The sequence below is a fragment of the Hyaena hyaena genome, unplaced genomic scaffold, assembly GCF_003009895.1.
Source record: "Hyaena hyaena isolate Hyena2069 unplaced genomic scaffold, ASM300989v1 scaffold_394, whole genome shotgun sequence".
Taxonomy (NCBI): Eukaryota; Metazoa; Chordata; class Mammalia; order Carnivora; family Hyaenidae; genus Hyaena; species Hyaena hyaena.
Window position 1 is genome coordinate 705252 of NW_024081026.1, and position 27268 is coordinate 732519.

Consider the following 27268-nt stretch of genomic DNA (forward strand, 5'->3'; position numbering starts at 1 on the left):
CCCAAGCGAAAGTCAGACGCTCAACCGACTAAGCCACCCAGGTGCCACCCCACAAACTAATCCTAATGGTAAGAAAACCCTGAACCTAAGGCTTCCCTGAGGACAAGTGACTGCACCAGGCACTCAGAGTTTATATATTAATGGGAGAAGAAGAGGACCATTAACCCTGAGACTCCCAAATTCAACTTGTACTTGAAGAAATCTCACTCTCAGTGTGTGTGAGCTCTAGAAGCTAAAAACCTGCTTCAGAGGAAACGGAAGCCTGTCTGTCCTGCCTGTTCCCAGGATAAAAACTGTAATAATGAAGATAACAAAGTAATAGTCTTCCCTTAAAATCTATACCAGGAGACTACATCTCACATGAATGTGGTGTTCAAATTTACACTACTTGGGCTGTCAGGAAAACCATAGGCCAAATAATTAAATAAAAGCTGTCCTAGGCACTCTCTGATGCCCAGCTGAAGAACAGGCAAGCCTGTTCTGTACTAAACTGGCATTTAATTATCATTATTGGCTTTCGTCATCTCAGGCCGCCATAACAAAATATCACAGACCGGGTGGCGTACACAACTAAAACTCATGTTCTCACAGGTCTAGAACCTGGAAATCTTAGACCAGGATGTCAGGATGGTTGTGTTCTGATGAGGTATTGTGTCATTGTGTCATTACATGGTGAGGAGAGAGACAGAGATCTCTTCTTCCTCTTTTTATAAGGCTACAGTCCTATCTGGTTAGTGCCGCACCTTTAATACCCAATTTAACTTTAATTACCTCCTAAAGATCCTATCCCAGATACAGTTACACTGGGAGTTAGAACCTCAACATACAAATGGGGGAGCACATAATTCATTCCTTAGCACTTAATATCATTTCTCATAGTTCCCACAGATTAAGTTCAGCCAAATATGAGCTCATAATCGATTATTACAAAATGAAGATAAGGATCCAAGCCACCATGGGTACCAGTCAGAAGCACCATCAAGTCAGAAGTTTAAAACTTCAGTGGCCTCAAATATTAGCATTATCTGATACAGAATATAAAAGAGTTATGTTCCAAATGGCTAAAGATATAAAAAACAAAACACTTTTTAGGAGAGAGAGAAAAAAAAGAATACTATCAAAAAACATTCCATCAGACATAAAAAATAGATGTTTTTGGAAATTAAAAAGGAAAATTTTTTTAAATTAAAAACTCAGTGATACTTGATACCACAAACTAGAACACCACTGGAAGGAAAAACTCAGAGGGACAGAAGGTAGACTTGACAGATCAAGCCAGATTACAGTGCAATGTGACAAAGAACATGGAAAATGTGAAAGAGAGGTTATGAGACACAGATAATAGAAAATGACAAGAAATACATTACAATCTAAAGTTTCTTGATCCAAAGGTACCATAAAGAAAGTGAAGGGTCAACACACAAACTTGGTGAAGGAAAAACCCACAAAGATTTTTAGTTGCGATATACAGAGAATTCTTCTTGACCAAGAGATAAATAACCCAACAGAGAAACGGGCAAATGTCTGAAACAGGTATTTCAAAGAGGAAGAAACACAAATTACCATTAAACCTAAGAATAGGTACTCAAATAGTAACTAGAGAAATATAAATGTAAACCATGAGATATTAGTTAGTACCCAAGATTGGTGAGGTGGAAGGGATTAGAAATCCTGTAATTTCCAGGGGCACCTGGGTGGCTCAGTCGGTTAAGCGTCCAACTTCGGCTCAGGGCATGATCTCATGGTTCCTGGGTTCAAGCCCCACGTAGGGCTCTGTGCTGACAACTAGCTGAGAGCCTGGAGCCTGTTTTGGATTCCGTATCTCCCTCTCTCTCTGACCCTCCCCTGCTCACACTGTCTCTCTCTCTCTCAGAAATAAATAAAAACATTAAAAAAAAAAAATAAAAGAAAACCTGTAGTTTCCAAAGTTGACAAGAATGCAGAGCATTGACAAGTACTGGGAATTTAAATTTGTACAACCACTTTAGAAAACAATTTGGCATTACATTTGAAGATGCACATGGCCACTGACTGATCATTTCAACTGATTAAGTATATTTCCCAAGAAAACACTTAAACATATGAATTGGACTTGAGAAAGGTCAAAGGTCTTAGCAGCATCATTGTTTATTAAAGCAATAAATAAATAAATAAATCAATAAATCAATAAAAGAACCAAAGAAAGAAAGAAAATCCAATTATGAGGAACTCAAATGAAGTCCATCAAAAGATCATCAAAAACTTTTGGAATAGTCATACAATAGACTATTTCACAGCAGTGAAAATTAATGAATTGTAGCTACACTAATCAACATGGATATATCTCGGAAAAATAATGAGTTAAAAAAACAGAGAATGACTCAACATAAACTCATATAACCTAAGATAATGTGTGCAGATGCGTGCATGTGGAGTAAAATCCTAAGACAGAACACTATAAACACAAAAGAGTGGTTCGATGGGAAAGAGAGGTGAGAGAAGGGGAGATACGAGGAGTTTGATTTCTTGCTGATATTCCATGTCTTCAGCTGAGTGGCACACGCACAAATATTGTTTCATTCTTTTTTCATAATGTAAATATATGTTATGTATTTTTCATTAGATGTATAAAATATTTCATTAAAATTCTAAAAAGAGCATTGTGGAAGTGAGTTAGCAGCCAACTCTGACCAAATCTGGGGGCCTGAGGAGGTATGTCTCCGCTTCCCTCCCTCCCGTGTCTTTTCTCAACCTTAAAGGCACATCTAATAGGTTCCACCCACAAATCTTGCTAAAGGATTATGTGATAATCATGGTTTGTGCTAATAAAAGTTTGAGGTAACTCTTCCAAGGGAACCTTTGAAGTAAAAAGACCAGCTTAGGCTTTGAAGCACTCCCCATCACCTGCCCATCTGCCCGGAGGCAGCCTTCCCTCAGCAGCTGCCCCCACACCAGGCTCCCAGTGGAGGGGACTTCAGGATTGGCCTGTGGACCACTTCAAACAGCTTCTTGGAGCTGCTTCAAGGTGGCTAATTACTCCTAATTATCACAACACTCTTGTATATATTTTTTACAGTGTATGGTCGGTAAATTTTTAGTAATTTATCTTAGTGGAGAAAAATGTGACTTGAACATCTTTTTGACTAGACACAAAATATGAAAGGACTTCAAGAAAGTGTAGCAGTCTAGCTTCTTGTAATTTGATTACCATTTAAACATAGTGACTTTCTGGGGGCATCTGGGTGGCTCAGTCGGTTAAGTGTCCAACGTGGGCTCAGGTCATGATCTGGCAGTTTGTGAGTTCGAACCGCGCGTCGGTCTCTGTGCTGACAGCTCTGTGTCTCCCTCTCTCAGCCCCTCCCCTCCTTGTGTTCTCTCTTTCTCTCTCAAAGATAAATAAGTAAACATTTTAAAAAATAAACATAGTGGCTTCTGAATTCAAGGCCTTTGTTATTGTAAGTCAGCTAATCAATGTTTCCTGAAACATTCAATCTTTAAAACATAACTCAGTGTATATGCAGTAATTTAAAATCTTCAGCATTGTGGACAGGTAAGAAAAAAATGTGTGATCAAATTATGGGAACATTCATGTGGTCTTATTCACAGATGCTTTAAAATAAAACTATCATTGCACTTTTTAAAATAAAAACAAATTCACACAGAATGGAAAAAGAAATCCTAGGGAAATTACCTTAAGGACAGGCTATTTGATTTATGCTTGACTAATTTTTATATTTAATAGGGTATCAATATTGATTGCTATGTGACTTATATTAATTAATCAAAATTAGTTTGGTTGGATTTTCATTTTCATATTAGAATGCAAAACTTAATGGTATAGATTTTTCTGCAAATACAATCTTAATGAAATATATTATGGAAGGAAGGAAGGAAGGAAGGGAGGGAGGAAAAAGAAGGAAGAATTTAATAAGACTTTTGCTAACGACAGCCTACATGATTCAACTAAGTCAGCTTGCGCATTGATATCTGCCAGACTGCTATCCTCTTCTGTGGTGGATGGGTCCTAGAAACACTAATGTTTATCATAAGCTCACCTAAAGTCAAATTTGGATCTGATGAAGTCAATAATTATTCAACATTCTGAAAACTGATCTCCAGCAGAAGTTGCCAGTAATGATTTCTTTGCCAGGTAATCATACAAAAACAATTTCAGAAACCTTTGAAGTTTTATTTAATATTCTATATCATCGAAGTTTTCAAATAGCATCAGTAGCTATCATAATAATTATTCAGTAACAATTTTTGGCTAGCGTTTTCATACATTAATGGAATAAAAGCCAACTAATTCCAAGAATTGCTAGTGTAAAATTTTTGCTAATAATTACTTTAGAGGAGAATACCAATCTAGGGTCTGATAGAGACTGTGTCCTAGAATGACTTCCAGGAAGTTTATCTATCTTCTTGGAGCTTTTGTGGACTATTTCATTGGCAACAAAGAGATTCTACTGTTTTGTCCAAAACGCATGCTCGGGTCTACACACAACCAGGGAGAGGGACCAAAATGAAGAAATGATTCCTTAGCCTTACCTTCTGGTGGGGTCTGAAATAAAATTCTTCAGGGATTGGGTGAGTGGGGAGAGTGGGAGTCTGAGATTGAAGGAGGAAGTCCCTTCTGTATCTGGGGTAGCTACAAATTCCCCACCTTTGCTCTCCTGGTTCCCCTGCCAGTAAAGAAAGTGTTAAAATAAAACAGAAGAATAAGCGTCCCCACAGCTTACCTGGAAGGTGAAGGGAAATGAGGAGTTGCTACAGAAAGTGCTCCCCATTCAGCAGGAATCAGAGGAGGGGGCCCCTCACCCATGAGGACCCACGTGGATTTGTAATTCTGCTGCTGACCTCCACTGAAACAATTCATCAGGCTTCTCTCAGGAGGAGGCTTTGGACTACTTAAAACTCAATTCATAGTGAGGTTGCTCAGTAAATATTAGTTTTCTTAATTCTTCTTCCTTCTACTGTCAAATCAATGATCAGTTTTGCACAGAGGAAGCTGAGTGACTGAAACTGGCATTTCACCTAATCGAATCCACTTGGGTTTTTGGACTGGAGTCCTCTACAAGGTCAGACAGTAGTTGTACCTCGGTATGACCTATTCTCTATTATACAGCCCCATCCACACCATGCCCTATTTGCGCTTGGGTGGATGAAAGTGTGTGGAATTGCAAAGAAAGAGGGCAGAAGACACTCTCCCAAGATGTACTATATAATCTGCTCCTTCAGACATCTCTCCTCCCTTTGCAACCTGCAATGCAGTATCCAAAACTGTGGCACAATTCCTTGAATAGGGGATTTTGAATGTCAGCGAGTGGGATGGCAGTGATGAAAACAGCAACTGGCCTGGCTCTACAAACAGAGGTCATGTACTTCTCACGTGCACTGCTAGCTACACTGCACCTATCTGGGGTTACTAGTATGAATACAGATTAAGCTGTATACACACACATACACACACACACACACACTCTCTCTCTCTCTCTCTCTCTCTATTCCTCAAGTGTTTGAAAACGATAGGAAACAATTCCTGAATTATCCATTTGTTTATTTAGTACTTTAGTTCAAAAGGCTAATTAGTGTTTTTGTTTAAGTTGCAGGAAGAGGGGGCTGAAGTTGACACAGGACCCACAGCATCTTATCTTTGGCTTATATAGTAGGTGGTTAGGATATCAGGCACTGTCCTGTCTTCTGTTTACTATCTCACTGGATTTTCATCACAACCTTGGGCAGTAGGTGCTAGCATGTCCACTTCACAAATGAAGAAACAAATGTCATGAGAATTTAGATAACAACCCATGATCCCACACCTATTAGTAGAGCCAACGTTCAAACTCAGGCCTGACTCCAAATCCTATACTGAAGATTAAAGCACTATTCATTGGGAAATGGTACATGTGGTGGACATGGAGGTGCCCATGTCCCTTTAAGAGAAACTGCTGCAGGGATAGAGAGTTGCTATACCTTTGCATGCACCATGGCTTTCCTTGGAGACCACAGTCCTCTGGGGCTGAGCATAGTGGGGTACCAGCCATTCCTACCAGACCCAGGACTGCCTCTAAAGCTCTAAAGCTACTATCCAATTTGGTAGCCATTAGGCGCATGTGGCTTCTGAACACTCAAAATGTGGGTAGTGTCACTAAATAACTGAATATTTATTTTTATTTTATCTTATTTAATTTAAATCTAAGTAGTCCCAAGTGGCTCTTAGCTACCATGATAGGCAGCACAAACACAGAACATTTCTGCTATGGGAAGGACAACTCTTGCTTAAGGAGATCATCAGGGTGAACTCTGTGCAGATCCAAAGGAGAGGTAAAAACAGACTTACCTCAGAGGCACTTCCTTCTGAGACAGTTGTCTCAGAAGGAGCTGTGGACAGTAGGAAGGCTGTCAGAAGAAGGGCTCCGGTGATCCATCAGGAAGGTGGGGGACATAGATCTTAGATGACTCAGAGACACCCCACCCTCTCTGGGGCTGGACCCACAGCTGGGGAAAAAGTGGTGCCACAGAAAGGGGAGTGGCAGTCCCGGGTCAGAATGGGGCTTGGTGGACAGGATTTTATGTTGCTATTGAGTGTTTGGAAACACTAGGGCCCAGATGAGCAAAGGTCTGGGAAGAATGGGGTTTTATAGAATAATGCCCAGTAGGACATCATTTATAGTATTCTCCTTTCCAGTTTCTCCTATGCTGTTCTTTCTCCATGATCGTCTGACTCTAATTTCCTTATTAAAAAAAAAAAAAAAAAACTTATTCTCCCTCTTTTTCTTTTACCCTCCAGTCACCAGAAACAAAATATATAACTGCAATAAATATTTTATTTCTTCCATGTATTAGACTTTTATGTTCATTGTTCTTCACACAGATTAATTGAACATTAGAATTTTTCTTTCTCAAAAAGAGCTAACTGCTCTTTTAACATGCATTATGGCCCTCAGTTAGCATTCCTTTATAGGGTCACTGGGTCAATGCAAGGGGAGGCTACACTTTACCTTCATCAGAGGTATTTTCATTGGAAAATACAGGCTAACATTAGCTTTCTTGTATAAAATAAAAATATAACACTAGTGAAAATCAAATATACTTATAAAATATGCATATAAAATTTCACTTATTGAAGAGCTATCATCAAGTAAAAGGTCTTTTCTTTTACAAAAAAATTTATTTAATGTTTATTTATTTTTGAGAGAGAAAGAGAGAGACAGAGCATGAGTGGAAGAGGGGTAGAGAACTAGGGAGACACAGAATCTGAAGTAGGCTCCAGGCTCTGAGCTGTTAGCACAGAGCCCGATGTGGGGCTTGAACCCACAAACCATGAGGTAATGACTTGAGCAGAAGTTGGACACTCAACTGAATGGGCCACCCAGGTACCCTGCCTGGCAAAGGTCTTTTCTTAAAACAATCAATTTCAGGAGCTTCTTGCAAATTAGTGTCTGTTTTATTCTTTACGGTAGCCTGAAGGGGTACCCACGCTGGGACACAAGAAAATAAGAGATTCCTATTGACGATTTTAAACTCTGTAGTCTCAATGACCAGATATGATCTTATTAAAGGGATCTGTGAATTCTTTTTCAGGATGTGTGGAATTAATCAATTCATCTGGAAGGGCAAGGAGGTATTCATATACAACTTGAAAACACAGACTTCAGAAACACAGATGTTCTATCAAATCTTCATCGGCATACTCTTAGCTAAATTCAACTTCTGAGATTTAAAAAGATTTTCTAAACTGTTAAGGACAAATAAATAAATAAATAAAAATGACATTATACATTCACATCTGGCTCTGTCACCATTTAGGGCTTGCTATTACAAACCTCAAACATATGGGTAGGGGGACAGGATCTATTTGGGAGCCCTTGGCCACCAAGAGAACTAAAGTGCACGGTCTCTCAAACTGTTCAGTCTCTGCTCATCTACTTTTGATACCACCGCCATTGCCTAGAGTGGGCACCATTTTGAAACACCAGTCATCATAGTAAGTAATATTTATGTGCGGAATGTAAGTTCCCAGGGAATGCTTCTCTTGCTTCTGCACGACTTTAATACTATGGGTAAGACAAATCCCTTGTATTTGCAGCAATGCAGTTAAAATAATTTGGATTTGATGGCTTTTATACATGGAAGTCTTCTATTTCTGCATTAAGATATAGCTCCTAGTGAAAAAGTCTTAATGAAAATGGTGAAAATTCTCCACCATTATTTTTCCTACAAAGAAGCAAGCCTTCCTTCTAGATGTTCAAAATTTTATCAACATTTTAAATGGCAAAGAATATGGACAATACTAATTATGGCTTCCATGAATTAATGTTTCCTGTACACTGAATGTATAATGCACCTTGGACACACAGCACTTTTCATTTATTCTTCAACACTACCTGTAAACTGGGGGCGCCTGGGTGGCTCAGTCAGTTAAGTGTCTGGCTCTTGGTTTCAGCCTCTTGGGTTTGTGAGTTCAAGCCCTGCGTTGGGCTCCAAGCTGACTACAAAGCCTGCTTGGAATTCTCTCTCTCCCTTTTCTCCCCCCAGTTGCTTGGCTAGCTCTCACACCTTCACTTTCTCTCTCTCTCAAAATAAATAAACTTAAAAAAAACTACCTACTTAATTCAGTATTATTATTTAGACTTCACAGTTTTGGAAACCAGACTATGGAGAAAGGTACAACATTCATTCCAGAAATATTTATGAAGTTCTTTGAGGCAGGCTCTGTGCTAGGCACTAGGAATATAATGGTATGAAGCATTATATCATATCCCTACCTTCAGGGGGCTTATCATTCATGGGCGAGACTTGCCTTATCCAAAGGGGAACAAACAGCTAGGGAGAGACACAGGCAGAAACAGAATCTGAGTCTGACCTCAAAACAACACACAAAATCTCAGGTCTGAATGATTTCTATACCAAGAGCCTTGGAGCCATCTTTGACTCACCTCTTCCTGTCACACTATATGTCCAATCAGCCTGCAAATCATGTTGGCTTTAACACACAGTAACTCCAGAATGTGACCACATCTAACCTCCCTGGTCTAAATAACCACCATCTCTCACCTGAACTATTCCATGAGCTCCCAAAGAATCTCCCGGCATCTAGCCCTTTCTCCATTTATTCTCAAGATAGCAGCCATCTGGGACTTACTTAAATGTGTAGTCACACCACATCACCCTTCTACTCAAGACCCACTGAAGTTTCACGTGTCATTCAGAGAAAGAGCAAAATCCTTACAGTGCACTGCAGGCCTGACTCAGGGTGCGTCCCTCTCACTTCATCTCCTGCCCCTCACTAGCCCTGCTCACTGCCGTCTGGACACATGGGCCTCAGAGCTTCCCCTTCAAATGTGGCTGGTGCCTTCTCACTTCATAATCTCATTTCCCGAGGCCTGGAACTTGCTCTCCTAGGTATTTGCCTCACTTCCTCTGGCCATTACCAAAGTGTTCCTATCTCCATAAGGCTTTGTCTGATCACCGTATTTATGATTGTAACCCTCCCCTAACATTCCTTATTCTTCCCTGCCTTATTATCCTCCGTAGTACATATCGCCGTCTGACATGTTACATATTCCACTTATTTTGTTTATTGGCTACCTCTTCAGCTCTTCCTAGCTCCAGACAGTCTGAAATGAGACACTAATAATTAGGCCTTCTTTCCCCCAGGAAGCCAAAAGACTAGCCTAGCACTCCCTTCCTATAAATATATGCCCCCTCCCCCCCCCAATAAACTTCATGAAGCAGAGATTTTGTCTATTTTGCTCAGTGCTTTCTCCACATGACCTATAGTGCTTGGCACATTGCAGAGCTAAAATTTTGTTGAATGAAGTAATGTTTTACTGAATCTCCTATATTCAAGCAGATTGAAAGAGCACCAACACTCCAAAACACTATTTCCAGAACCGTTATAAACACATTTGTGGTTGAAAAAAGCCTGGCCATTTCCCTGAGTCTGCTTCATCTGCTCCTAACGGGGACTCCTCTCCACCTGCACAGTTCATGAGCAGAAGATACAGGCACTGCCAGGGAACCTTCGTCTCCGGAAAGACTTCCGACTGACAAAAGGCAAATGGTAAATTGCAAAGAAATCATGACGCAGCTGGTTTTCATTTTCACTGTAATTTGTTAAAACAAGTATTAAATTACAGGTGATGTGGTGTGCTATGTATAAAATTGTAGGAAAGGGCTTGAGCCCCTTTAAAATATACTCTTTAGAATGTTGAAACTGTTTGTTTTAGGATTCCAGGAGTAGTTCAACACGAGTTCTGAAGGAAACCCCAAGCTGTAAGGATCTACAGAGGAAAAATGCTTTTCTCTCTCTTACACCAAGGATAGCTCTGAGGTAAGTAAAAACGTTGCTGTTAGAAAGGGGACACTGCTGACCCACTTAAAAGTGTTAATAGGATCTTAAATAGGTTTAAGCGAAAGTACTTGAGTGTTAGTGAGCTTACTGAATACGAGGAAGGCGGGCAGGTTTCTGTTGAGAGGATGGGAGAGTTTGTAACAAGGATAATAAAGTCAAGGCATTGGACTAACAGGGACAAGAGCATATAGTCTGTGCTATTGTGCAGAGAAGTTCCCTTCTTATAAAAAAACACTTCTCTCCCCTTACCTTGGAGTTACCAATATATTCTAAATGACTAATCTGTAACTCTATATAACTTATTAGTAAGATGTTCCTTATAATGTACCTTACTTTTCAACCAGTATCAGTGCTAATAAGTTAAAATATCCTTGGCAGCAAAGCAACTAAAGGTTGGTCTGGTCACAGAGAGGACTCTGGCCTGATACACGTATAGCACTTTGAAATCCCTCAGATGCATCAGGCATACTATTTCATACAATCTGACCAATAATTCTGTAGGGAAGGGACTACAATACTCATTTCATAATTATGCAAACTGAAGTGCAAGGTGGTTACGTTTGCCATCAGTGAGGGCAAATGTAGCCACTGACATCCTAGTTCACCGACTCAAAAACCTACTGCTGTTGGGGCACCTGGATGGGTCCAGTCGGTTAAGTGACTGACTTCAGCTCAGTCCAGTCTCACAGTTCATGAGTTCAAGCCCCACACTGGGCTCTCTCCTATTAGCAGGAGCTTGCTTCGGATCCTCTGTCTGCCTCTCTCTCTGTCCTTCCCTCACTCATGCTCGCTCTTTCTCTCTCTCCTTCTCTGCCTCTCCCCACTCTCAAAAATAAAAAAAGAATTGAAAAAAAAAAAACAACCCCAACAGCTCTTTCTACCATGTGTTGTGGATTCTTATGAAGGATAATGTGGTCTCTTCAAGGATGCAGGTTAGGCTTGGGTAGAGATGAGGATGACCTGGACAAAATTCAGGTACAGGCATCTTATAAAAGGTCTGCAGTCCTCATCCCTAACTTTTATCTGGCTAAATCCCACCCTGAACGTAGGGTACCACATGGGTTTAAGGTCAGCAGCTTCTAAGTCACTGAGCTGAGAGCCATGTAGGCAAAGGCAGGAATAGGAGAGCATCTGCCTGGCACCTCTGATGTGGAACGGAAGACACGAATTCTCTCATGTGACGCCACCATTACAATATCTTCTCTGCTCAATGCTCCTGAAAAATTTCTTAGAAACATAACCTCTTCATTAATAAAGACACTTCTATAACTGAGTCCTTAATTCAGTACATGAAAACATCATCTTAATTTGAGAGCTCAGAATGGGCAGGAGTATGGGTAGAGCGATATACCATTTCTGGTTGAGTACCATGATAACAGGAATACTGAATTTTAAATAACGCAGGGTTTTTTTCCCTACAAAACTTAAATTATTTCTATCCTGTTCAGTGTCACAAATATTTTACCTTCTACATGAAAAACATTGTGCTAGGTGTCAAAGGATATAAAGATGAATAAGAGATGATTTCTTACCTCCAGGTATCATCAGTCTAATGAAAAAAAAAAGCAGAAATCTTTCTAGAATACTTTTTACTTGTATCTGCCTTCTTTAAAAGGGCACACTGAAAATTTCTTTGGTGACTTAGGGTCATCATTATGAACATCAGCTGTTGTCCTGGCCCACAGAACAGGCACAGCAGTAGTTAGAAAACAATGTGGCACACAGACTAAGGGCTATTGATCACAGAAGTTAACCAAGAACTTGCCTTCCGCCTTCTTGAATTGGGTGGATGGACAGATGGATGGATGGACAGATAGATGGATGGACAGACCAACAGACACGTAGATAGAAATACCCCTGATGTCAGTTTACTTTCTTATCTTCTCCTGGTTTTCCCATCCTCTGTATAAAGACCTGCTCTTATGGCAAATGTGCTTTGAGCAAGTGTAAAACTGCCTTTAGCAGCCACGGGGGCGCAAGTGGCCTACCAGTGAGCAACCTGCTGGGTGGTCACAACTGGCCTGTTATGTCTTCTTGCCGGGCCACTTCTCCGTCACTAGTGTCAGCTTCCCGCCTCCCTTTGTCACTTGAATTTCCACAAGGCTTGCACCACCCCTTCCAATCTGTGCCCAGTACTCAGCTATGCATCACTCTACTCTTCTCAAATTACAGTGCACACTGCCTGCCTCGCACAGTGCTGTCAGAGCAGGCACTCGGGAAACGCAAGCACCTACTTCCCATTCACAGGCCCGTCTCTGATCTAACACTGTTCCCAGTCTCTTTGTCTTCCATAGGATCAGGCTGATACGTACAGATACTGCTCCTCTTTGCGCCCCGCAAACCATGTGGTCACAATCCCTTACTGTTTATTTGTGCATATCTGTGAACAAAGTTTTCTTTTTTCTTTAACCCCTGAGTAAGACATTCCCTATTCTTGTAATAACTTATTTGTAGCTGAACAGTTTGGCAGATTAAAAGTGCCTTATTATTTTCATAAATTTCCTCCACCCAGTGGTTCTAATTTAATAAAAGAGTCACTTTTGTGTTATTTATATTTTTACAAATAGTTTGCATTTCCATTATAATGAATACACACTGGGTTTAGTTGTATTAGTGTAGATATGCAATTCACTTTCTAGAAGCAGCATCACCACCCTTCGGTGCTGCTGATTCTCATCCAATGAGGACAAACCTCTAGAGGAGATGAAAGCCTAAGGCTCACATCTAAAAGGCACAGCAACCATAGAGCATGGTACATGTAGCATTGATTATTTCTACTTGCAGGAAAAAAGGTCTTATTTGTAACATAAACCACGTTGTGGAATCCTTTTATTTTGATCTCTTTGCAGGCTCTCATTAAAGCTAGCACACATGATAGCATTAAAAAGTGATAGCTATTACATTATTATGGATTAATGTAAGGTGCGTCAATACAAATACTAAAAATGGCCATTACAAACATAGAAAAACATTACTCCATGACACTCTTAGGGACTTCATTTCTGTAAGATTTTTCCCATCTCCTGTTCATCCAGATAAGAGCCAGAAAAATTATAGTCTCTGGTTCAAAGATATCTTTACTAATAGGATTGTTTTCTCAGGAATTAACTTTCTATGATCTCCCTAGTTTTGAAATTTTACATCCTCTAATAAGTATATAAAAATCCCAGCGCTTCACTTTGACCCATTTCAAATTTACATGGCAGAGCTCCAAATGCTGAGAACTGCAAAGTGCCCATTCTTAGCACATGATATCAACCATCTGCCCTGGCCATCAGGACAGAGTCCAGATACTTCTCCAATGTGATATTATAAAGGCAAAGTGTTCTTAACATTTACGTAATGTTTTTGTGTGTATGTGAAGTTTGCAGGTGATACATGGATTCTAGCTTTCTCAAACTGGGACCTACCTCACATGCGTGGATTTTCTTGTGCTGTGGATTCAGTTGCGCATGTTTGTGCTTGCTCACACGTCTCTCTCTCCCTCTCCCTCTCTCTCTCACCACACACACACACACACACACACACACACACACACAGAGTCTAATAGAGACTGAATCATGTGAGTGCCCCCAGAAAAACTAAAGATTTGGTAACCATTCAAACTATTATTTTTAAAATATTTACTGAACATTAAGTGGAATTGGAGGAAAGTTATTCTATATTAACAAAAGTGTGTATCTATTTATGGTGAGTTAACAGAATTAGTTCATGTATTTGAATGAACATATCACTTTCACATGCTTCAACTTCTTTCATTTCACAACTATTTGGTCTCTCATTACTGGACAGAATTAGTTACTCATCCTCACCCCGGGAGAGGTAGCTTACTCAGATACAGTTACAAAGTTACAAAATGGATTTCAAAGTTCTTTCGTTTGTTTACTTTCACATTGTCCAAACATTTTCCACTTTTCCATAGTCCTTTTTTCAGTCCAGTTTTCTTTTATGATTTACCAAACCAAATTCTTAGAAATAGATACTCAAAATAAATGTACAGTATTGTGACTATAATTATTACTGCTGTAATATATATTTGGAAGTAGCTAAGAGAGTACATCTTAAAAGCTTTCACCACAAGAAAAAAAATTGTAACATGCATGGTAATGGATGTTAACCACACTTATTATGGTAAGTGTGTTTATGGTAATTGTTTTGCAATATATACACATAGCACATCATTAAGTTGTATTCCTGAAACTCATATAATGCCATATGTCAATTATAATCTCAATAAAATAAATAAGTTTTAAAAAATAAACCACTAATTTCCAGTAAACAGACCTATATAAACTACTACTTGATATAAGAATTTCAACTATTAATAGCCAAATTCAAGTGACTCTAAATTAGGATAGTGGTGCGGCTTGCCATAACACATGAAAAATACTCCACAGAGAAATTCAGCAATGCCAAGAATTTTTTGTTATTGTCATGAAAATATTTACCAGAGATAATTCAACAATGGCAACAATTCTTATGTTTCTTGTGCCCACACCTGTGAGGGAGTTGAAATAAAACCTGCCTTATCAACTGCCCAAGTGTTACATGTGGAAACCCAGTTAACAGATGCCATACTTGACATTTATACTAACAACACTCCACTGGTATGCAGTGGTGCCCGGGGGAGCTGCCATTCCTTAATCCGGCTCTGTTCACCCAGACATGCACATGCATCCACGAATCCATCTGTTAGGCATCAAGAATTACCATACTTAAGAAGAGCAATCCTTCAGTCTAAATGTTTAAACGTCTGATGCTAAATGTACACTGAAGGATTGGAAGCAAGGAACTTGCAAATATGACTCAGTCACACATCTGGTTCAGCCCTGTCCGGATGTCGGAATGCATCAGTCATTTTGGATTTATTCATAATGAGAGCAATCAAGTCACAACCCATGTGGTCTCAAAGGTCTACTTAGATGATGATGAAGACCTATGATACTCCCTGAAGTATGGCAGACTTTCCAAGCTTATTACGAATATACGTTTCTGACATTTTAAATATCTTAAGTCAGTGATTTTAGCCACTGGGGAAAAACAATGTTGCAGCATGTAATTCAGGTTATTTCAACAGAGCCAGTTCAATCTTAAATCTTCATTTCTAATGCATGCTAGCAATACTACTTTTGTAAAGCCACTTTGCACGACAGTGCCAGCAGCCACACAATGTGACTTAACCAATTATTTTGTACAGTGTACAAAACGAGTAAACCTCTCGGCAGCTGGGAGCTCTGGCCAGCGAGCAGCCTGGGCTTGCCCCTGGCAGGGTACCTCGCTCTTCCTCATGAGTTCCAGCAGTGTCATTCTGCTTCTCAGCCTCACGCAGTGGCCTCATAAACAGATTCCCTAAATGATCTCCAAGATTCTGAGGTCACTTTCAGAGTGGACACTTTCTTTTCCTTTTTGCCAATTCTGCCATTTTATTAAGTCATTCATATCCAGCCAATCACTGGCAATAGCCATTAGTGAGTGTTAATACTCTTACTAAAGAATTCTTGGTAATTTGCTTCATAGGGCAAGTGGACAAAGGGTGACTGTAGAAAGGCAAGACAAAGAAAACCCATTTCTACTACTCAAAGTTGATTTCTGTGAAAGAGAGGAGAGACTAATGTCCCAGGCAGGCTCATTTTGAATAAGGTGGTGTGCATTACACCCAGAAGGGCAAATGAAGAAAATCTCACAGTGACCAAACCAGTTAAAAGTAGCAGAAAATGTTACTGGCACCTGGATGGCTCAGTTGGTTGAGCATCTAACTTCAGCTCAAGTCAGGATCTTGCGGTTTATGAGTTCGAGGCCCACACTGGGCTCTGTGCTGACAGCTCGGAGCCTGGAGCCTGCTTCAGATTCTGTGTCTCCCTCTCTCTCTGCCCCTCCCCTGCTCACACTTAGTCTCTCTTTCCCTCTCTCAAATTTAAACATTAGAAAATTTTTAAAAAGCAGTAGCAGAAAATGTTAGAAGTGAAAACACAGATGTACCCCAAATGGATTACACTCATACTCTTGTAAGTTACTAGTTTGAGAGTATTATATTTAAGGCAGACCGCCCCACACCTGTTAAGAGGGCTATTATAAAAAAAAAACACACAAACAGAAAACAGCGACTGTTACGATAAATGATTGTAAAGTGGTGCAGCTGCCGAGAAAAACACGATGGAGGTTCCTCAAAAGATGAAAGACAGAGCTACCATTTGACAAAACAAGTCCATTTCTGGGTACGTATCCAGAACAACTGAAATCAGGATCTCAAAGAGATATCTGCACACTGTATTCACAGCAGCATTATTCACAATCGCCAAAAGGTAAAAACAAGTAGAAGTCTACCCACAGATGAATGAACAGAGAAAATGTAATGTACACATACAATGAAATGTTACTAAGCCATAAAAAAGGAAATACTGACACACTACAACATGGATAAAACCTGTGGACGTGACGCTAAGTGACGTGAACCTCTCACAGAAAGACACATACTCCTGATTCCACTTATATGAGGTTATCTACAGTTGTCCGACTCAAGGAAACAGAAAGTAGAATGGTGGTTGCCTGGGGGTAGGAAAAGGAAAGAGTTTCCAATGGGTATAGAACTTGATGAATATAAAGTTCTAGATATGTTTACAGTGTTGTACGTAGAGTTAACAATGCTGTATTGAACACTGAAACTGTGCTAAGGCAAAAATCATGTTATGTAAATATATATATATGTATTTTTTTTTCCATAGTCAAAAATATGTGGATCAGCTCTCTCCTAGGGATGCAAAATATCAAAATCAAGAACAGGGCATTTTGTGCTTTTCTCGGTTTACCCTGAGGGTAACAAGTCCTGTACGTCTGTGACCGCTGGAAAGCAGCCTCTTCATAGACCTGTGCACCTGCCCCGCCGCACTGAGAATCCCCAGTCAGCTTCACGGCACAGCGAGTGCAGTATGAAAATCAGTATGAAAGACTCTTTACCGTGGTGCGAGGAACACGGGAAACGCTGACACAGTCAGCTCCTGAGGACAGTTCTCAGAAGACGCCACAGGTCACGGGTGCGGCCGGCTGCTGGCTGGAAGGGCGGTCACTACACACAGCATGCCCTAAACCCTGAAACGGAAGAAACCGCGTGTGTGTGACCTGAGTTGAACAACTCTGTGTAGTCTCTTTTTGTTTTTTGGGTTTTTTTAATTTACTTTTTTTTTTTTTTTTTTTTTTTTACAAATAGTTTATTGTCAAGTTGGTTTCCGTATAACACCCAGTGCTCATCCCCATGTGTCATCTCTTTTTGAAAGTTCTTAAATTCCTCCAGGAACACCGCGCTTACTGTTTTCCCTGTGCTTCTGAGAGCAGGCTGGAAATGAAAATGGTCTCCCTGTCTCATTTACTCATAAACACTTCCTCAAAGTGGTGCAGAAAGAGGCGGTTTCTCCCTCGGCACTTGGGCCCCCTTTCTGGCTCTTATTCCTCCACTGACCCACTGTCCTCGGCTGTGTCTCTTGCTTCAAGTACTCCAGGTCCTACATTTACATTCATGGTTACATACCCATCGGCTGCTCCTAAGAACCACTAGATAGACTGGCACATTCCCCTGCACCTTACATGTGGAAGGCAGCTTCTGAGGAGGGGTGCTGGGGACAGGTTAGCAGGTGTGGAGCCTCACTATACGTCCACCAAGTATGGTCTGCGCACCAGCAACAGAGCCGTCACATGGAGCATGCGAAACAAGCAGGATGCTAGACTCTACTCCAGACCTACTGAATCAGAACCTGCATTTGACAAGATGCCTACGTGAACTGAATGTTGAATGTGCATTAAAATTTGAGAAGCTCTGGTGTAAAATCTGAATATATCTGGAGCCAGGTTTTAGAATTCGGGGAAGGGGTATGGTTTCCATAAGTTCAAGGATATTTCTAAAATAAGTAAATAGATAATATTAATTAAATATTTATTGTTCAATGTATTATTTACTTTCTTTGAAATAAGAGGAATAAATAAATCCAGTTATTTTATGGATAGAGCCTTAAAGCATCAATAAGTTTAATAACCTTCCACAATGAGACTTAAATACTCTTTTTCTTTGTATTTTAATGAATCTTTACATAAGACATCTTTAAATCGCATTAGTAACAAATAGGTGTGTTATCGTAATTTAATAATACTGAGTAATAATTCCCCCCCAAAATGGAAACAGGGCACAATAAAAGAAAGCTGGTGTGTCTAAACAGGTGAATTTTATATGAAGTAAAAGGAACTTAAGTGCTAGAGCCCTCCGTTTCCACATGCCCTTACAGGGACCATTGTATTAAAAATTTTTGTTCTTTTTCATTAAAGAAATTTTTAATGTTTATTTTTGAGAGAGAGAGAGAGAGAGAGAGAGAGAGAGAGAGAGAAACAGAGAGAGAAACAGAGAATGAGAAGGGAAGGGGCAGAGAGAGACACACAGAATCCTTAGCATGCTCTAGGATCCAAGCTGACAGCACAGAGCCTGACACGGGGCTCGAACTAACAAACTGTGAGATCATGACCTGAACCAAAGCCAGATGCTTAACAGACTGAGCCACCCAGGCACCCTTGTTCTTTTTCTTAAAGGCAGACTCAAAAATCATGTAACTTTAAAACTCCATAAAACCTGGAACCATCCCTGGCCTAAATAATTATGAAAATTATTTTTAAGGTTGGAATACACCACTTTTTATTTTCTTTCAATACACTAGAAAATACTTCGAATTATATCATGATCATTCAGTCGATAAATGAAAATGACTTTATTGAAGGAAGACCTGGAAATAATTCCACTCACATATAAGAGAAATTCTTTATAATAAAAAGATTCTTATCTTTCAATGTTATCATGTAACACCATTAAACTTAACAAATACATGGTTTATTCATATTTCTTTATCTTCCAGCCTTCCTTTTCTTCCATATTAACCAAAAAACCTGAATTTGGCAGGGGGCAGGGGTGAATAACTAGAAGAAATACACAAAAATGCTTTTTGGGTATTTTTGCTTACTTTGGCTTTATTATTTTCTTCAAGTATTACAAAGTCATATCTACCTGTGCTTGTGTGCTTTTTTAGAAAATACAAAAGGTAAAACAAAAGAGTTTATTTATTTATTTTTTTTAATGTTTTTTTTTTTAAATTTATTTCTAGGAGAGAGAGAGAGAGAGACAGCATGAGCAGGGGAGGGTCAGAGAGAGAGGGAGTCACAGACTGAAACAGGCTCCAGGCTCTGAGCTGGCAGTCAGCACAGAGCCCGACGCGGGGCTCGAACCCACGAACCGCGAGATCATGACCTAAGCGAAAGTCGGACGCTTAACCGACTAAGCCACCCAGGCGCCCCAAAACAAAAGAGTTTAAAAAATACACAGAGAAAATGAGACAAATTCTGCTAACACTTTAATACCTAGTGTCTCAAACTATTTAGATATAGATATCTTTTTAAAATGTGATTTTGAGTGTGAATATTTAAGTGTGTATTTGTGTTTAAATGAGTTGAAGAGACCTGAAAATTGCTATTTCACCTACCAAACTCCTTATATGGTTTTCCACAGAAAGAAAAAATAGCCTTGCCTTTTATATCTGGCTACAACATATTCCCTGTGTATAATTATCAGTTAAATGATTTCTCAATTTGGGGCACTTAGTTTATTTCTGATTTTTCATTTTTATAAATAAAGCTATTATGAAAATTACTATAGATGTTTCCTCTTACATTTTCCTCATTCTATCCTCAGGATAAATACCTTTAATAGAAATTGTTAAATACTATTTTGAAACACATTACCAGTTTGCTTTCTGAAAAGTTTTATCATTTGCAGTACCATCAAAAGACAACTTCATTTAAAAAAAAAAAAGTCTTTGCCATTATGAAAGTCAGACATGTGTTTTTGTTTGTTTGTTTTTAAAATTGCTTTATTAGAGTAAAATATGTGAGCACCTGGCTGTCTCTGTTGGTTAGGCATCCAACTACTAGTTTCAGCTCAGGTCATGATTTCACAGTTAGTGAGTTCAAGCCCCATGTCAGGCTCTGTGCTAATGATGTGGAGCCTGCTTGGGATTCTCTCTCTCCTTCTTTCTCTGCCCTCCCCCTACTGTCTGTCTGTCTCTCTCTCTCAAAAATAAACTTAAAAAATAAGGTAAAATATGCATACAGAATAGTGTACAGCTTAATTAGCTATCAGAAAGCAAACATACCCCTGTACTCGCAACCAAGATACGGAATATTAGCAGCATCGTGGAAGCTGCCTCATATCCCTGCCAGTCATTACTCCATCCTTTCTCTTGAAAAGAAGCCACCATCCTGACATTTAATACCATGGACTGGTTTTGTAAGTAGTTTCTTTAGCTCAATATTATATGCACAAAATTTATTCATGCTGCTCGTTTTATCTATAGTTCACTCATTTTTGTTGCTGAGTAATAATTATGCAAATATACCACAATTTACTTTGCCATTCTCTTGTTGAGGGCACTGTATCATTTAATGTACTTTATATATTTGGGCACTGCTGTTTTGACATACAGAAAAGTAAACTTTTAAGTAAACTTATATGTATTTAATATGTATATTAAATCCATCAATTTTTTCTTTATTGGTGCTAGCACATTATTGGTGCTATCCTTTTAAAAGCTTTTCCTACCACAGGATTAAGAAATGTTTACCTACATTTTCTTCTAATATTTTTTTTCATTGCTTATGTCTTCACTTTAGTTGGAATTTACTTGGATGTAAAGAGTTAAATAGTTGTATGACTGTTCATCTTCCCTCAATGGCTAGGCAATTTTCCCAAGGACTTTTATGAAATAACCCATCTTTTACCCCTGCTGTCATAAAATGCTTCCTTTATTATATACTAAATTCCCATATATATACTTGAGTCTCTTTCTGGATGTTCGCTTATGTTTTTAAAACATGCTAATATATTCTTCAATTGGTCATGTAAGTACAAAGTATACAATTCAAGTGGAAAACAGAGCGTATAAAGATAGTAAATAAGGCTTCTTTCACACCTGCCCACCAGACACATAGCTCCTCTTCTCGACTTCGACCATGGCTTTGAGTCATTTGTCTACCATTCTAAAAGCAATCTGTGCATATAAAAAAAGTAAATATCCACTCCCAGCTATATTAACATGTCTTAAAATAGCATACCAAAGCATAGTTCTAGAGTTTGCATTTTCATATAAATCAATACATTTGTGCTATCTCATTCTTTGTATGTAATACCTGCATTATATGAATTTATTTAAAACCTATACCAACCAATGAACTAAAACACTGTTTGTAATCTTTTGCTATTGTCACTAAACCTGAAATGAGTATTTATGGGTAAATCTCAGAAGTACAATTCAGGATTAAAGTATATATGTATTTTTAAAATTATGTATTTTGAAGGGCGCCTGGATGGCTCAGTTGGTTAAGCGTCTGACTCTTGATTTCAGCTCAGGTCATGATCTCATGGTTTGTGAGATCGAGTCCCTTGTTGGGCTCTGCAATGACAGAGCGGAGCCTGTGATTCCCTCCCTCCCTCTCTCTCTGTCTCTCTGCCCCTCCCCTGCTCTCACTCTTTATCAAAATAAAAATATAAAAATTAAAGAAAAAACTATTTATTTTGAAATAATTACAGATATATGCTGCTGTAAGAAATTATACAGATGTACCCTGTGTCCTTTACCTAGTTTCCCCCAAATGGTACCATTTTGCAAAACTACAGTATATTATTGCAACCAAGATATTGACTTTGATACAGTTAATATACAGAACATTTCTGTGGTAAGAATCCTTCATGTTGCCCTTGTGTAGCCATACCCACTTATCTCTTTCCCCTATCCCCTTCTTACCCCCTGGGAACCCACCAGTCTATTCTCATTTCTATAATCTTGTCATTTAAAGAATGTTACATAAATGGAATCAAGCAGAATGTAACTTGTTGGGGCTGGCATTTTTCACTCAGCATAATGCTCTGGGGATTCATCAAGGTTGTTGCCTGTAACAACAGTTCATTTCTTTTTATTCCTGAGTACTATTCCATGGTGTGGATGTATTACAGTTTGTTTAACTAAACACTGAAGGACACTTGGGCTGCTTCCAAATTTTTGGCTATTACAGATAAACATGCTATAAACATTTATGTACAGGTTTTTGTGATCATAAATCTTCATTTTTCTGGGATAAATGGCAGGTAATTCAATTTACGTTTTGAATGGCAGTTGCATGCTTAGTTTTTTTAAGAAACTGCCACATTGTTTTCCAAAAGTGGCTGTGCCATTTAACATTCCTACCAGCAATACATAAGTGATTCAGTTTCCCTCCATCTTTGGCAGCATTTGATGTCATCACTAGTTTTTATTTTGCTATTTTGATAGGCTTATAGTGAGATGTCATGGCGATTCTATATTGCATTTCCAAAATGACTAATGATGCTCAACATCTTTTCACATATGTATTGACCATCTACATATACTCTTTGGTAAAATGCCTTTCCATTTTTTCCCCATTTTCTAACTAGGTTATTTTTTATTATTGATTTTTGAGAGTTCTTTATGTATTCTAGGGTACTAGACTTTTCTCAGGTAAGTGGTTTGCAAATATTTCTGCAGTCTGTAGCTTATATTTTCATCTCTCAAAGCTCAAGTAAAAAAAAATAACTAAGTCCAATTGATTTATTTTTCCTTCTATGAATCATGCTTTTGGTGTCAAGTCTAAGAACTCTTTGTCTATTCCTAAATCCCCCAAATTTTCTATTTTATTCTAACAGTTTTATAGTTTGAAGTCCATGATCCATCTTGAGTTAATTTTTACATAATGTGTGAGACTGAAATTGACGTCCATTTTTTCCCTATAAATGTCTAATTGCTCCAGCACAATTTGTTAAAAGGGTGTCTGTCCCCATTGAAATGCATTTGAACCTCAGTCAAAAGTCATTTGTGCATATTTGTGTGGGTCTTCACCTGGGTTCTCTGTCTTCTTCAACCGATCTCTCTATCCCTCCACCAATAATACTACAACCTTGAGTATAGCAGCCATAAAAATTAGGTAGACTGCTCAATTTTATTTTGCTTTCTTCAAAAATCTTATTTTAACTTTTAATTTTAATTTTTAATATTTTAGTTTAGTTAATAAACAGTGCACTATTGGTTTCAGAAGTAGAATTCAGTGATTCGTCACTTACATACAACACCCAGCGCACATCACAAGTGCCCTCCTCAATGCCCACAACCCATCTAGCCCATCTCCTACCCACATCCCTCTATGAAGTCTGTTTTCAAAATTCTTAAACTATTCTAATTCCTTTGCTTTTCCGTATAAACATTTGAATAATCTTGTCAATATCCACATAAATTTTCCTGGGATTTTTATAGGAATTACTATCAAAACTTTCATATATCACCTTCAGGAGAATAGACATCTTCCATTCCATGAACATGATATATGTCTTTCCATTTATTTAGACCTTTTGTTCTTTCATGAGTACTGTGCAGTTATCAGCATAAAAATCTTGTAATGTTTTGTTAGATTTATAACTAATAATTTCTCTTTTTTAGCAATTGTGATACTGTAATTCTAAATTTTTGTGTTAATATGTTCTGATATTTTTATATTGAGCTTATATCCTGTGACCCTGCTGAACTGACTTATTAGTTCTGGGATTTTTTTATACTTTACAAATTCTTTGATATTTTCTATGTATGCAATCACATCATCTACAAATAAAAACATTTATATTCCTTCCTTCCTTCACAGTATACTTCCCCCTTTTCTTGACTTATACTGTTACATAAGAGTGATAAAAGCAGATATCCTTGCGTTGTTCCCAACCTTAAAAAGAAAGCATTAAATCCTTCACCTTTAATTATAATGATATCTGTAGCATTTCTTAAAGATTACCATATATCAAATTGAAGAAATCTCTTCTATTCCTGATTTTTTATGAAAGTTTATTGTGAATAAGTGTTGAATTTTCTCAAATGCTTTTTCCGTATAATTGATATAGTCATGTGTCTTCTCTTCTCTAACCTGTTCATAGAGTGGATTACATAGGTTGATTTTCAAATATTGAACCAGCCTTGAATTCACGGAATACATCCCACTAGGTCATGCTTTCTAGTTCTTTTTAAATATTGAAGGATTTTATTTGCTACTAATTTGTTAAGGATTTTTGCATCTCTATAAGAGATATTGGTATGTGGGTTTTTTTTGTTTTGTTTTTTTGTACTGTTTTTGTCTGCTTTTAGTATTAGGGCAATAGTAACTTGGTGTAATGAATTGAGAAGACTTCCATTCTATTTCTGGAAAAGACTATGCAGGATTGGTATTATTTTTAATTTTTATTTTTTTTAATATTTTTTATTTATTTCTAGGAGAGAGAGAGAGACAGCATGAGCAGCTGAGGGTCAGAGAGAGAGGGAGTCACAGACTCTGAAACAGGCTCCAGGCTCTGAGCTGGCAGTCAGCACAGAGCCAGACGCGGGGCTCGAACCCACGAACTGTGAGATCATGACCTAAGCGAAAGTCAGACGCTTAACTGACTAAGCCACCCAGGCGCCCCGGTCTTATTTTTTAAATGTGTAATAGAAATCTCCAATGAAACCAACTGAACCTGGATATTTCATTAGGGAGAGATTTTAAATTATGAATCCCATTTCTTTAATAGTTATTGGGATATTCAAATTACATCATAATGGATGAGTTGTAATAGTCTGTGTTTTTCAAGGAATTGATTTATTCCAAGTTGTCAAAATCATATTATGTTTATTCCTTTTCGATGTCTGCAGGATCTGCAGTGATATCTATTATTTCATTCCTGTTATTAGTAATTGGTGTTTCTCTTCTTAGTCTTGCTAGAGGTATGTCAATTTTATTGATCTTTTCAATAAACAACTTCTTTTTTCCACTGATTTTCTCTGTTCTTCTGTTTTCAATTTCATTGATATCTGATTTTATTTTTATTATTTTCTTTCTTCTGCTTGCTTTGGGTTTAGTTTGCTACTCTTTTTCAGTTCTTGAAGTGGGAACTTAGATTATGGATTTAAGACATTTCCTCATTTTTAATAATATGAAATTAGTTCTAGACATTTTCCTTTCACAACTGCTTTGGCTGCTGCCTACAAATTTTATTATGTTGTATTTTCATGTTCACTTAGTCCAATGTACTTTTTTTAAATTTCCCTTGTCATTTCTTCTTTGACCCATGGATTATTTAGAAATATGTTGTTTATTCCCAGCAGTTGGGAAAAAAAAAGTACATTGGACTAAGTGAACATGAAAATACAACATAATAAAATTTGTAGGCAGCTAGGAATTTACCCAAGGGATACAGAAATGCTGAGGCATAGGAGCACATGTACCCCAATGTTCATAGCAGCACTCTCCACAATAGCTAAAACATGGAAAGAGCCTAAGTGTCCATCAACAGATGAATGGATCAAGAAGATGTGGTTTATCTATACCATGGAATACTACATGGCAATGAGAAACAATGAAATCTGGCCATGTGTAGCAACATGGATGGACCTTGAGGGTGTTATGCTGAGTGAAATAAGTCAGGCAGAGAAGGACAAATATCATATGTTTGCACGTATAGGAGGATTAGGAGGAACTTGACGGAGGAACAAGGGGGAGAAGAAGGGCGGAAATGGTGGGGGAAAGGGAGAGAGGCAAACCATGAGAGACTCTTGAATGCTGACAAAAACTGAGGACTGATGGATGTGGGGGGGAGGGGGGGATGGGCATGGAGGAGGGCACTTTGGGGATTAGCACTGAGTGTTATGTGGAAACTAATTTGACAATAAACTATTTGTAAAAAAAAAAAAAAAGAAAAGAAATATGTTGTTTAATTTCAAGGCATTAGATCATATTATCTGTTACTGATTTATAGTTAATTTTATTGGAGTCAGAATATACTCTATATGACATCAATTCTATTAAATATTTAAGATTGTTTTATGATGCAGGATGTGGTCTTTCTTGGTTATGTTCATGGGTATGTGAAAAGAATGTAATATTTTGCTGTTGCTTAGTGGAATGTTTTATGAATGTTAACTAGATCCTGTTGGTTGATGGCATTATGAATTATTCCATATCCTCACTAATTTTATGCCTAATTGTCTTGTCAGTTGTGGAAAAAGGGGTGTTAAAGTATCCATATATAATTATGGATTTGTCCATATCTTCCTTCACTTCTATCAGTTTTTACTTTACATATTTTGTAGCACTGTTGTTTGGTGCATTTATAGTGAGGATTGCTGTTTTCTTGGCAGATTGATCCTTTTACCTGTATATAATGTCCAGCTCTGTCTCTGGCAATTTTCTTTGTCTACATTCTCTAATGATATAATGATATAATCTTGAATTCCTCTGATTAATGTTTGCATAATATATAATTGTATGATTTTATTTTTTTCTAAGATTTTATTTTTAAGCATTCTCTATACTCAACGTGGGGTTTGTACTAAGAACCCTGAGATCAAGAGTCCACCAACTGAGCCAGCCAGGCACTCCTATAATTGTATAATTTTATATATATTCCTATACTTGTTACTTTCTCTTTTTTTTAATTTTTTAAAAATGTTTTTTTATTTATTTCTGAGAAAGAGAGACAGCATGAGCAGGGGAGGGTCAGAGAGAGAGGGAGACACGGAATCTGAAACAGGCCCCAGGCTCGGAGCTAGCTGTCAGCACAAAGCCTGACATGGGGCTCGAACCCATGAACCGTGAGATCATGACCTGAGCTGAAGTCGGTTACTCAATTGACTGAGCCATCCAGGTGCCCCACTTGTTACATTCAACATGCCTATATTGCCATATTTGAAATGAGTTCCTTATAGATAGCATATAGTTGGTTTGTGTTTTTTGTAATCCACCCTGACAATTTATGTCTCTGATGTTTTTAGATTATCTGCATTAATGTAATTATCGATGTGTTAAGGCTTAAGTCTGCCATCTTAT

General features: G+C 38.3%; 1 protein-coding gene across 10 annotated transcripts in view; it reads right to left on the reverse strand.

Moving 5' to 3' along the window:
- Positions 1-27268, reverse strand: part of ENOX1 (ecto-NOX disulfide-thiol exchanger 1) — a 545438-nt gene that overhangs the window by 368105 nt on the left and 150065 nt on the right. For 9 of the 10 annotated variants that reach the window (XM_039251548.1, XM_039251538.1, XM_039251540.1 and 6 more), the window contains one exon: positions 17291-17422. The exons of the other annotated variant lie outside the window; for it this stretch is intronic. The gene's annotated coding sequence lies outside the window, so the exon portion shown is untranslated. The remainder of the gene's footprint in view (positions 1-17290; positions 17423-27268) is intronic. 10 annotated transcript variants of the gene reach the window in all.